The sequence below is a fragment of the Pangasianodon hypophthalmus genome, chromosome 15 (genome assembly GCF_027358585.1).
Source record: "Pangasianodon hypophthalmus isolate fPanHyp1 chromosome 15, fPanHyp1.pri, whole genome shotgun sequence".
Taxonomy (NCBI): domain Eukaryota; kingdom Metazoa; phylum Chordata; class Actinopteri; order Siluriformes; family Pangasiidae; genus Pangasianodon; species Pangasianodon hypophthalmus.
In genome coordinates, this window is record NC_069724.1 from 23,725,723 (window position 1) to 23,738,556 (window position 12,834).

Sequence of the window (12,834 nt, forward strand, 5' to 3'; positions counted from 1 at the left end):
CAGAAAATGTACTGTGAGACAATTCATCACGATCTCCATGTTATATCATCATATAAGAATATACCTGGGTCCTGGTGAACGAGAGAGGACTGAATAACAGATTTGCTGATTCATACTCTGACTTGCTGAATATGAAAATTTGGCGCATTTTTGGCCAAACCATGTCTTTAAGAAGCTTAAAAAGTGCGTAAACTCCTGGATTAGAAAAATCATATCACAGTCAATGCTAACGAAACAAAGTTAAACTCTTCAATACAGAGCTGTAAACAACAAGATGACAAAAAGTATGTGTGTGTGTGTGTGTGTGTGTGTGTGTGTGTGTGTGTGTGTGTGTGTGTGTGTGTGTGTGTCCTTAAGATTTTTACATCAAGACGATTTGACTTTCAGATTCCTGGACTACAGGAGCTGTCGCTCAGAGACACGGCAAAATACGGAAGCATGAATTTGGATAATTATTTCAGAAAGAACAATAAAGTAAAAAGAAGAGGTTGGACTCAAAAATAAAGTCTTATCAGTTATTTACTTCATGTTGTCATGTGATCAGTATCAATATACTCAAAATATCAATGTATACAACAGATTAGCACTTGAACTTGAGCTTCCAGCCGCCAAAAACATGAAAATTAAAGATCGCAGGTTCTTCAACTACCAGAATGGTTAAAAAGGTTAAAAAGAAAGTCGTGCAGAAATTTTCAACACAATACACTTCATCCTCAAGTCACAGCTTTCAAGAAAACCAACACTATTTTGAGTTTACACCTTATAATCAGCCGCCAGAGCAATTCAGCAGCTAATTATAAGGTTTACGAGACTGTAAATCTGTTAGAGAATCTGAGCAAGGAGTCACGGCTGAATTCGCTATTAAAAATGTACAACTGCACGCCTTTGGATGTCGATATTTACACATAAAAGCATCTGTTATCACATGGTTAAGCTTAAAGACAAATAAAATCATACATTTAAGATATTTGCACCAATTTATCATGATTTATTTCTGCAGGCCACAAAAAAGTTCAAAAACAGTTCAAGGACGTTTGTAAGGAAACAGTGCTGTTGCCTGCCTTTTCCATGTTAAATAATTAGCAAATGTCTTTTTTTTTTTAAAAAAAAAAAAACATATTTCACATTATTTCAATGTGTTTTCTCATATTCACATAGTTGATTTATTTATGTTACCTCTGAAAAGACACCATTTCCCATTTGAATGTCCAAAAAACCCATTTTTTCTGCAAGAGAGTCTTTGTTTGTTAAATATTTTACATGACATTTACAAAAAAAAGATGAAAAGACAGAAGGAAGGACTAAAAATAAAATAAGCACTAAAAGTTTACTTGACTATGCATTCAGTTTAATTATTTCTGGACGCAACAATGGAGTTGGATGTTCGATACTCTCAAAAGTGCATTAAAATGTTATTTATCACAATTTCAATTCTGTATCATGTAAATTTCTATCTGAGTTCCAGCTTTTAAAAGAACATAAACATGTTGCTGAAGATAAAATTATTCAAGGCCTGATTTAAAGTATGCAGCAGTAAGAGATATCATTGTCTATGATACACAAAATGTATCACATCATTTAGTTTGGCTAATCGAGCGCCAAAACCAGAGTCACAAGGTCAAAGGTGTGTGTAAAAGTTCTCTATAAACAAAAATTACTGTTAATATTCACAAAAATAAACTGAACACTGAAAGAAAGAATATAACTCCAGATTTCACCCTCTAGTCAGTCGATCAGTGCTGCAAAAGGTCAAGTTCATTTTTTTTTTGAGTTGAAACCTGGTGGTGGTAGTGTTTAGGATTACAAACAGAACCTGAAGAGTAACACACACTACGATATCGCTGTATGCAACTGTGTAATGTTGTTTTGGTGAGATTTTGTTAAGTGAGTGTCAGTTTCATAAAGGTGCTGAATAAATATAACTTATTTTAACAGTTACAAAAATAAACTGAACAAGGAAAGATGAAATATATAACTATGCACAAAAAATGGATTTTATCCTCCAGCCAGTTTATCAGTGCTATAAACTGCTATAAACAGACCCTGAGAAGCAACAGATACAGTAAATGATATTATAAACATTTACGAAAATAAACTGAACATGGAAACAACATGTTTCTGCATGGAACTATGTGGAAACTACATACTACAACTGTACGCAAAAAAGGTACGATTTTATCCCCTAGTTGGTTTAACTGATATTAACAGTGCAGTTGTTCAGTGCTATAAAGCTGCTGTAAAGTTTGTTTTTTTGAGTTGAAACTTGGTTGATGGCAGTTTTTGGGATTACAAATAAAGCCTGAAGAGTAACATACACTACAATAGCTCTAATCATGACCAGTAAACTGTGTAAGATGGTTCTGGTCACATTTTGTTAAGCAACCTTGACTTGACTAAACTGCTGTATAAATAAACCCCATTATTAACATCTATTAATACAAACTGAAGATGGAATATAGGGTGGAATATAACTATGCACAAAATATTTTATCCTTTAGCCAGTTTATCACTGCTATAGAGGTTTAAAAAAAAAAAAAAAAAAAAACACTGGGTGGTGGTAGTATCTGGGTTTACAAAGAGAGGCCCAAAAGTAACACACACCATAAACATTATTATAAACATTGACAAAAATTAACTGAACATGGAAATGAAAATATAACTATATGCCAAACAATAAAAGACGTCATCCTCCTGCTGGTTTAATCAATAGAAACAATGCAGTTGATCAGTGCTGTAACTATTTCTTTTTTAGGTCCAGTTTATAAAAACACTTGGTGGTGGTAGTTTTTAGGGTTTACCAACACAGCCCCAGAACCACACATAGACACACACACACACACACACACACACACACACACACACACACGCACAGCAGTTTATGTAACTATTAAAGCCCTGAATTCTGCTGAAAGTAGAAGAAAGTATGACAAAGTACCAGAAAGCAGCAGAAAGGTGACCAAGGCTCTGATCAGACCTCACATAATGAACTTTTTTTTTTTTTTTTTTTTGCCCAGCAGGTTGCTGTTTAACTCTGTAATGTGCAGTGTTGGATATTAAAAGCTCACACATGAGGCATGAAGCTGATGTCCAGGGTAAACTCACCTCTACAGTGTGAAAGGCCAGTTAAAGGTTAAAGTGCAGTGAGGTTCAGCTCCAGCATCACCTCCACACTGAGAAATGAAGAGCTACTCCTTCTCCTTCTCCTTCCTCTCCTGCTCAAGTCCAACAGGTTGATCCAGGCGCACATCCGAGCCCCAAATCCTCCGATTCCCCTCCAAAACTCCCTCTCCTGCTTCTCTGCACACTTCTCTGGTACAGTAGTAATCCTCCCAAACGTCTCTCGGTGCTTTTTGTCCGGCTTTAATCACTCAGAGAGCGAGTGCACTGCGTTTGCGCTTCTTCTCCAAACTAGTAAGCCATTGCAGCTGAGAGGGATTGGCTTCCCTGGGGTTGCCAGATCCTTATGATTCACTAACATCCAGCTCTCAGAGTTGCCAGATCCTCCCATTTTACGCACTTTTTTTTGAGGGTTGCCAGATCACCTTTTTCCACTTAGGCTTGAGGTTGCCAGATTGGTTGGTTTCAGTGATGCTAGTCCAACAGGCTTAAAAATTTACCTTGCTGGTAATATGCGAAATTCCCAAAAATATATTTTTGTTGTTATATTGAACGACACATTTATGCTATTTGCAGTATAACACATGACTACAATGGCCTGCTGTGTGATGAGCAGCTGCCATTTTAATTAACTCCTTAAACTCGGCTCAGTCTGGTACCGGCCCGACAGCCATTTTACATTTTTTGGTGAATTCAGAAACTCATGCATGCATCAGAATAAGCAATATACTGTGTGAAAGGCATGAACTTCACATTGCATTAAAATGACCAACTATTACTAACTAATGTTTAGTTAAAAACAGATGCCTATTTTTATTTTTAAATGCATAAAAAATATCAAAACATTTTTAAAAAATGATTCTGTCCCATAGCTTTACAGTTTCTGTACTCCAGCAAGCTTTTATCTGCCTTGCTGGAGGTGAGTTGCACGTAGAAAATCCCCTCTAATATGCTAAATGTACATTTATTAAGAAATATAGACATGCCTAGAAAGAAATATAGGATTTGTAGCGACCAGGAACTGTAGTGTAGTGATATTTAGCTGTGTTTAAATCAGACATTTTTGTGCAATTCCTCCTCATATTCCAGATGATGTGATGCTACATGCTTTGTGCTAGCTCAGGGGTGTCCCGTCTAATCCACCAAGGGCCAGTGTGTGTGCAGGTTTTCATTCTAATCAAGCAGGAGCCATACCTGAGTCCACCTGTTTAATCAGTTGTGGCTTCTGCTTGATTGGAATGAAAACCTGCTCCCACACGAGCCTTCTCCGGATAACACTGGACATCCCTGTGCTAGTTATTAGCACCAATTTCACTTGATGAAGCAAATAAGCAAGACCAGCAAGTAACATCTCAATATCTTTTTTATTTCTATTCAATTTGTAGAATCTGTGTGCAAAGTATGTTTGGTGCAAGAGAGACAAGGAAACCAGAATCGCTCTTCTGTTCAACTTGCACTACAGAAACACTGTTAGACCTGTTGTAGAGATAATGTTACCATCACATTAGCTCCAAACTGTTCAGATTATTTGAGTAAAAGTTTAAAAAATGAGGTGTGTACAGCTGAAAACATTCCCCTAAAACTCTTTCATTTATTGGATGCAGAGCCAGCAGTAGATAAATGATTAGATAATTATATTAATATCTAATTTGAAACATTTTGTGCATCACGTCCAGATTTTCTGTTAATCAGTCCAAATCTCCAGAACTCACGTCATTTCCGCAGCACTACAGCTCTGTCCTTTGGCTTAGTTTCTCAGCTCACATCTACAAAAAAACTCAAGACATGTTTGATTCATTTTCTGCAGACGAGTCGACTCAGAGTCTCTCAGACACTCTGAGACCCCGGTGTGAGCGCCCGAGTGTGTTCTCACCTGACTAAAGAACCTCACCGAGAAGAACACACCAAGGTTCCTTTCAAATGTAATAAACACTGGATATGCAAACGCGCCTTTAGAATAGCAAGCTCTGGCGTATCGGCGTAATCTTTAACAGAACTTTTTTATATGTCTGGAAATTTTGAAATGTTTTCGTGTCATTATCTTTGAAAGCCAGTCTACACTGGGTCTCGCAAATTCCCTCCTCTAAAATGGAATAAAATGCATATTGATAAAAGATTTCATATTTTGGTTGCATTTTAGTTGCATAATAATACACATTACTGTGGAAAAAAACAGCAGAAGATCGAAAAGCAGACCAGATGTTATTCACTTTAATTACATCAAGGATGAAGAAAAGAGGGGAAAAGCTGGCAATCTGGCATCCCTGGCTGCTGCTCGTGGCTGGGAGGAGATGAGGAGTAATGAGACACCTTCCTGCCATTGACTACTGGGTGTTTGCTGTAATGCAAGATCACAGAGCAGAGTTACCAAATAAATAAATAAATTAATTAAATAAAAATAAAATTATTGGCTAACAAATGACTCCAATAAACTTTAACTGTTTAATTAATTAATTTTATTTTCTTTTATTCATTTAAATAAAAAAATAAACATTATGTTAATTAATTATTTGCCTGCATTTATAATTTGAAGTATCTCTCACTGATTTATTTGTTTGTTTTGTTTGTTTGTTTGTTTAATAATATAGCCCACAAAGCATCACAGCAACATTCCATGTGTTTCTATAGCAACCTTTTGACCTGCTGATGTTTCCTGAGTCTGATATCAGTCGACCAATGAGATCACAGAGACACTGTGACGTATTTAACCTCATTATCCTAAGGACAAGAAAATACAGAAGTGAATAAATAATTACTACAGAGGTAATGACTGAGGAACTCAATGAATATGAAAACAAAAATAATAGATATATCAATGATAAGGAAATAAATAAAAACAAAAAGAGTAATGAGGTTTTAAAAAAGGAGCCATAAATAAACAGTGAACACAGAAATAGTCGTTATTGATTATTAATTAATTAATGCATATATTTAATATATTTATAATCAACATATATATATATATATATATATATATATATATATATATATATATATATATATATATATATAAAACATCAATATTCATATATTTATTCACTGACATATTCATTATTTTCATTTCTACGATTTTTTTTTGATGCATTACTTAAAATGAATGTAATTTTTTTTTCTTACTTTTTTTTCACTTTTGCTTTTCAGCTCTTCCACACCACACAAACACACAAGCGGTGTCTCTATAGAAACTACTTGTCCATCGGGAGCAAAACACAACGAGGAGGTGATGAAGTGTCGTGTCCACTGGGGCTTTTTGTCTTACTTTGTCTTCTCCTGTTTCAAAAACACAAACTCGTTCACCTTCAACACTCACAGACATGCAGAGAGTGTTTGCACAGCAAAGCATCAGTTAACACCTACAGTACAGTGTGGGATGAACGGTGGATTAATTAGTCTGGATTTAGTCTTGAACTAACATGTGTAGTATTAAATAACTCCCTTAAATGAACAACTGAAAGTGTGTGTAACTCCGGCTGCGTTCTAAAAGACTGAGACATGACTGAAGAACTGGATGAGTTCTGGGTGAGACTAACTTCTATGTAAGGTATTAAACACTCTGTGTCCTGCAGTTAAAGGAAAATAATCAACGATGGGGTGGTGTGATGAAGCGGAGTTACTCTTACCACCTTGAAGTGGATTATTTTCCTTAAACAGCACATCCTGAAATGTTTTATTCCTCTTATACCACAGCAATTTGCCACATCCCACTCTTTATCCATTTACAGTATAGTTACATTTAATGCAACAAGTTAGTTCCTGTTCTGACTTACATTATAGCAGCTATAAACAGTTGTTCCCTCACCAGTATCTCTTCTTTTCTCTCTTGAAGTTAATAAGACAAAACAAACAAACAAACAAACAAAAAACCCACAAAAAAAAAAAAAAAAAACGTAGCTTGTCATGTCACCAAGAAAATTAACATGACAGAGTGTAAAGCCCTGAAGACTTTCATGTGGTGGAAAAACCTACCGACTATTGCACTGATACTGGAGACTCCTTCCATAAATGTTACGTAAACATCCCCCTATAGAAAATGTCACTACATGAACGATTATACATCTGTTACGTATCAACACTTTATTTCACAGTGTAAGTTGTTACTATAGAAACGATAACGTATTAGAACAAGCGTATTAATATATACCTGTGATTTTCAGCTACGCTACAGTCAGAGCTGCTGTAATAGAAAATTCAACAGCACTGGTGTCACACTTGAAGATACCTCAGCCTTGTAGTTCCACCTGAGAAACTGAACATCTTGGTTGATTCAGTACAATTGCACGAAACAGAAAATTAGATTTTTTTTTACTGAAACATTCCTTTAATTTTCTACTGTAGGTGTAAACACAACTCTGGTGCAGATCCATTAGGTATTCAAAGTCATGCGCCCTCCTCCTCTTGTCTCTGCTCGGTTGCCAAAGACGTCCTCAGGAATGAGACATAGGCATTCAACCTCTGAATTCCTTGGCCTCGTCTCAAACGGCCCCCATTTCCCCTCCCCCTCCATCGCTCGCCTATTCGCTCACCTTTGAACCAGCGATCTGAGTAACACACACACTCTCTCCCGCATCACTGACATCATCTCTGTTTCAAAGAGAAGGCATGTTTTCTCACATATCAGCCCACACTCAGGTTTTTCTGCATGTTTGTGGAGGACACTCATTCAGGACGCCTCAATACATCACACTTTCACAGACATGGTGTGTTTTAGCACTAAAAGCTCATGAGAGGTTGTAAAAATGGCAGCTGATTTCACAATGTTTCCATAAAATGTTTCCACAGAAATGGATCACACGTGCAAAAAAAATCACACCTGCAACATAAACATTTCTCAGGAAATGTAGTTTCAGAGATGTGTATGTGTGTGTGTGTGTGTGTGTGCGCGCGTGTGTGTGTGCATGCGCACTAGAGCGTGTTGGCACGGTGTGGATGACTAAAAGAAGAAAAATGCCGTTTCTGGCCACAAATGGCAGGGTAGGCAGGATTTTAAACATCACACTCTGGAGCAGAACCCGGAGCTGAGTCAAACGGGGCCTATTTTAAACCCAACCACAGAAAGAGAGAGAGGAAAGAAAAGATGGCGAAGGAAAGGCAACAACACGTGATTATGGACTGAGATTTGATCGTTTTTTTTTTTCCTCAAATGCAGAAAAACACTGTGTTACGTCACCAAGTTTACTTAAGATATACATCATAAAGATGATCAGTTGATCTATTTTGGAATTTCATTGCCTCTTTTCTAAAGATTCTTTGAAAAATACCCCCGCAAACACACATTTTTATGTTTTTTTGCCAGATTTCCAGTGTTTAAAGATTTGAATAATCAATGGCAGGTATTTAGTTCTTGTTATGAACATGTAGACTTCATTATTGACTTATACAAATCCAGAGTATCTTTTTTGTTTTCTTCATTTACACCACAATTTTTATAACAGGCCACTGTGAGGATAATAACATAGAACAGCATACAACACACAATACACAAAAATACAATAATATAATAACACAGTGTAGTATAGTACAGTATAGTATAGTATAGTACAGTATGATATAGTATCATTATAGCAATGGAATATTTTAATAAAGTGTAATATTGCATAGTTTTGCATAGTGTTGTTTAATATGGTTAGTTGCCCTGGTAAGAGCATCTATCAGATGTATAGTATAGTACCGTACATTAGGGCACAATGGTACACAGATGGTGTGTGCACAAGTAAATCTAGCCTTTTCCCTTCAGGGTCCATCAAAATCCTGAATGCTAGTGCAAGAAGTCGAGCTTTCTGAATCCTGATTGGTTGCGTCTTTGTGAAACACGTCATGGGTCTTTTTCAGTTTACACAGAGACCGGATTTTCTCCTCTGAGCAGACATGTGATTGAAGCTGTTGCAATGTGATGAGAAACTTCACTAAATATTTAAAAAGTGGTCTAAAAAGTGGTTTAAAATAACTTACAACAACTTTAATACTATAGAATTACACTTCTGAGCAAAAAAAAAAAAAAAAAATTAGCAAGATAGATGAAGGAGCTTAGTATGGGAGCTTTTCCCTTTAGTTGCTTTAAACGTTTAAGCCTTGTGGCCCTTGATGGGCTGCATGAGGTGGGGAGGATAACCAAATAATCACTAATCTTTTAAGAAAAATAACATCCCAGAAGATATTTTTAGAAAATTTTTAGAAAAACACAGACATGTGTTAGTTTGAATTTTACGTCAAACATTTTAATCATTATCATGATTTTACCTTTGAGTACAAAAAGACTATAGAAGTGAATTCCTGTTTCTAGCTTTTCCCCAAACAAACAGCAAATGGAGGCACAGGAGCTCTCAGGAGTGCATCTGTTTCATTCCTGCTCATTTACTGACCAGTGATTTGTTGTTAAGACCATTAAAAGCTTCATATTTGCCCTTTTGGGCTTGGCCCTTTGTTTTTTTTTTTTGCCCAGGAGTGTACACTCTCTCTATGTAATAGACAATAATTAACTAATACTATACTATAGAAACGGCAGCAAAATTAGAATATAATAATACTTTAATATAATGAGTATATTATTATTATTATTATTATTATTATTATTATTATTATTGGTCCAAGCATGAAGTGCTGGAATTCTTGTAAATTGTTATTTTTAAAAAAAAAATATTATTTTATTATTTTATTATTAATAAAATAATAGCAAACTATAACATATTTTGAATTATTATTCCAAAATATTTGTTCAATATATATTTAATTTATTTAATTATTTTTGAATTGTATTTTTTTAATTCATATTATTTTATCCATATCATTTAATATTATTGGCTCAGTGTTTATTGTGATTCGTGAAGGAATCATTCGGGTTAATAAACTGCAGCTCTGCTCATCATGTTCAGCCTGTTTACAGCAGGAAATGGTCTGTCTTGCTAATTTCTTTCGGTTCAAGTACAGTGTGTGAGTTAGAAGCAGGCGGGCCATTTCTCAGCAGGCCGTGCAGGTCGGCATCTTGGGGGAGGTAACACAGCACAGGTTTGGCTACTGGCCGAGAACATGAAAACCTCTGTGGGGAGACCAGAGGGGAGAAAAAAGAAGGGAAGAGCGGAGGAGGAGAGCAAGCCGTGTGATTGGTGCGCTCAGTAATGGCTTGTCTTGGCTCTGCAGATTTGCTTCAGTCAGCAGTTTTACTGCTGCTCTGAAGAACATGAAGTTAAAACACCAGTTAACCTCGAGAAAAAAGTCGCAGATGAAAACAGAGAGAGAGTGAGAGAGAATGTACTGAGACAGAAATACTGAACTGCTTTTAACATTATGGTATTACTTTACATTTGTATCCCTTTATAGCTTTAAAAGAGCAAAATGAATTTATACAGTGAAACGTATCTAACAATCAGGAAGATTCATAGCTACTAGTTTAACCCTGTACAACCTGCATGCTTGAATCATCACACACTCGCCTCAACGGACATCGTCTGGCTTAGTAACACCATTTTATTACACAGTTTCATATAGCGTAATAAGCCTTATTGTGCTTCTAACATACAATTTCATCTTCACACGTCAGTGCCTGGCCCCCTACCTGAGTCTGTGGCGTGACACCAAACTCAGTGCTGAGGGGAAAAAGTGTTTAGAAGCTATGAATGTTTTCATTTCTGTGACTTTATTTCCCTTTGTCCATTTTTTTAAAATAACAAATTACAGTTTCAGGCACCACAAAAACAAATCTGAGATACTGAACAACTCCATTAAGCCTTTTAACAGCAATAAATGTCACTGCGATGATTTTTGCAATACAATGCTAAACTGGTAGCTATAAACTTCCATGAATTTAGCTTTGTAACATTAGCTTTGTTGTTGCTCTTGTGCAAATCTGTCTCAGCTGATCAACTACATTTAAGGTAAAGGGGGAAAACTGTGTTGTATTCTTAGCCAAACCTTTCTTTTGTATTCGATATAAGCAATAAAACACTCCATGTCATGCTGCTATTGGAAAATAATCAACAACAGGATGGTGTGATGAAGCCGGGTTACTGTTAATACCTGGAAGTTAAATATTTTCAAAGAACTCCACACCATGAAGTGTTTTATTCCTCTTATACCACATCAATTTGCAAAGTACATATTTTTATTCATGAAAAAACAACATGTCATACTTTTTATCCATTTATAGTTACATTTAATGTTGTGGAACTTCAAGAAGTTAGTTCCTGTTCTCACTTACATTATAGTAGCTATAAACAGTCATTCCCTCACCAGCCTCTCTCTTTTTCTCTCTCTGTCTTGAAGTTAATAAGTTAAAAAAAAAAAAAAAAGCAGCTTGTCATGTTACCGAGAAACAGCAAAGCGTAAACTCTTCTGTCCTAAGAATATCTGAAAGTCTAAAGTTACAGCTTTACCTCTGACTGTTATAAAGCTCTAACAATGGAGACTCCTTCCATAAATTTTAAATAAATGCTTTTATGATGTGCGTCTGCTGTACAAATCCCTGTGCGTGAGCTGTTACTATAGAATCATTAACGCATTAGAATGAGCACATTAATATAAACCTGTGATCTGAATTACAGCTGATGAAACATCATAGCTGTGCTGTTATAGAATCAAATCTTCCGACTGAGCAGATTCGAGAATTCAGTCAGTGCTATGGTGTAAATAAAAATGGCCTACTTCCTATCGTATAGCAAAAATCCTCGAGTTACACTGATAGTGTTGAAAATATCCCGGATGGTAAGGATGAACATATTTGGTAATATGAGTGTAATATAAGACGAGTTTAGGAAGTGTCATGAAAGAAATTATAACCACACCAGTCATTCTTGGAAAATGTGAGTCTCTGGAGCATCGGCTGAGATAATTTACTGCAGCAGGAAGTTGAATTGTACTTGCAAAAGCTCCCAAGTGAAAAAAAAAAAAAACAAAACCAGGAGAAAACCACAGCAGGGGATGTGTATCAGTATCAGCATTAACATCACTGCCTCTTTCCATCTCGATAAATCACACACTGATGGCCACACGGTTGGATTTCAACATTTTCTCATTTAGAATGAATCATTTTTCCAGCGATTTTGCTGAATGGAAATTACAGTAGCTGCTAGAGCACGATGATGAAGCGCACTAGTCGAGGCTATACGGAAAGTAATCATGAGCTGGGACTGAACCTGTGACCTTTAGACTCTCAGACTGTAATGAACAGTGCTTCTGATGAGTCGTGGTAGATAACTTTACTTAGTCTACGCCCTTCCTGTTCCTGCCATGCAGGATCCACATAGAGATTGGTGTCTAGTTACGATATCAAAGAGATGCTCTTTCCTGTGTACTCAAGTCCTTAAGTCCAAATAATGAATTTAACATGACAATTAACCTTCAAAATGATAAGTCACAAAAAGATTAGCCTTTTTTTTTTTTTTTTTTTTTAAATAACAGTGTTAGAAAGCACAAAAAAACAAAGCTGAGATACTGAACAACTCCACAAAGCCTTTTAACAGCTAAAATTGTTGGCTATAGACTTCCATTGCTGAGCAACTTGAGCCTTGTTGTAATGTAAAAACTGAGTCATGTGTCATTTCTTTCCTATAACTTGGGTAATTTTCCTATGACCTTAATTCCACCTGCGTCTTCAGATCAATTTAAGCTCACTCTGTTTGTGCTGGAGCGCAAAAGACACACAAAGTGCAGACATTGTAAGGATTCAAATAATCTGTCATGCTATAATACTAAAATAATCAGTGATAAGGCGGAGTTACTGTTACC

At 36.1% G+C, this 12,834-nt stretch overlaps 1 protein-coding gene and 1 long non-coding RNA gene across 6 annotated transcripts in view; both read right to left on the bottom strand.

Moving 5' to 3' along the window:
- Positions 1-3,461, bottom strand: part of ptpn13 (protein tyrosine phosphatase non-receptor type 13) — a 68,815-nt gene extending 65,354 nt beyond the window's left edge. For 3 of the 5 annotated variants that reach the window (XM_034311092.2, XM_034311090.2, XM_034311089.2), the window contains exon 1: positions 3,103-3,460. The gene's annotated coding sequence lies outside the window, so the exon portion shown is untranslated. Of the gene's footprint in view, positions 1-3,102 lie in introns of all 5 variants that reach the window. The other 2 variants (XM_034311093.2, XM_034311091.2) reach the window with 1 other exon arrangement.
- A 1,900-nt stretch (positions 3,462-5,361) lies between these two features.
- Positions 5,362-6,385, bottom strand: LOC117599198 (uncharacterized). Its single transcript, XR_004579641.2, has 3 exons — positions 6,235-6,385; positions 5,750-5,835; positions 5,362-5,455 (listed from the first exon to the last, which is right to left on the bottom strand). It is a non-coding gene; the product is annotated as an uncharacterized LOC117599198 (long non-coding RNA).
- Positions 6,386-12,834: the final 6,449 nt, after the last annotated feature.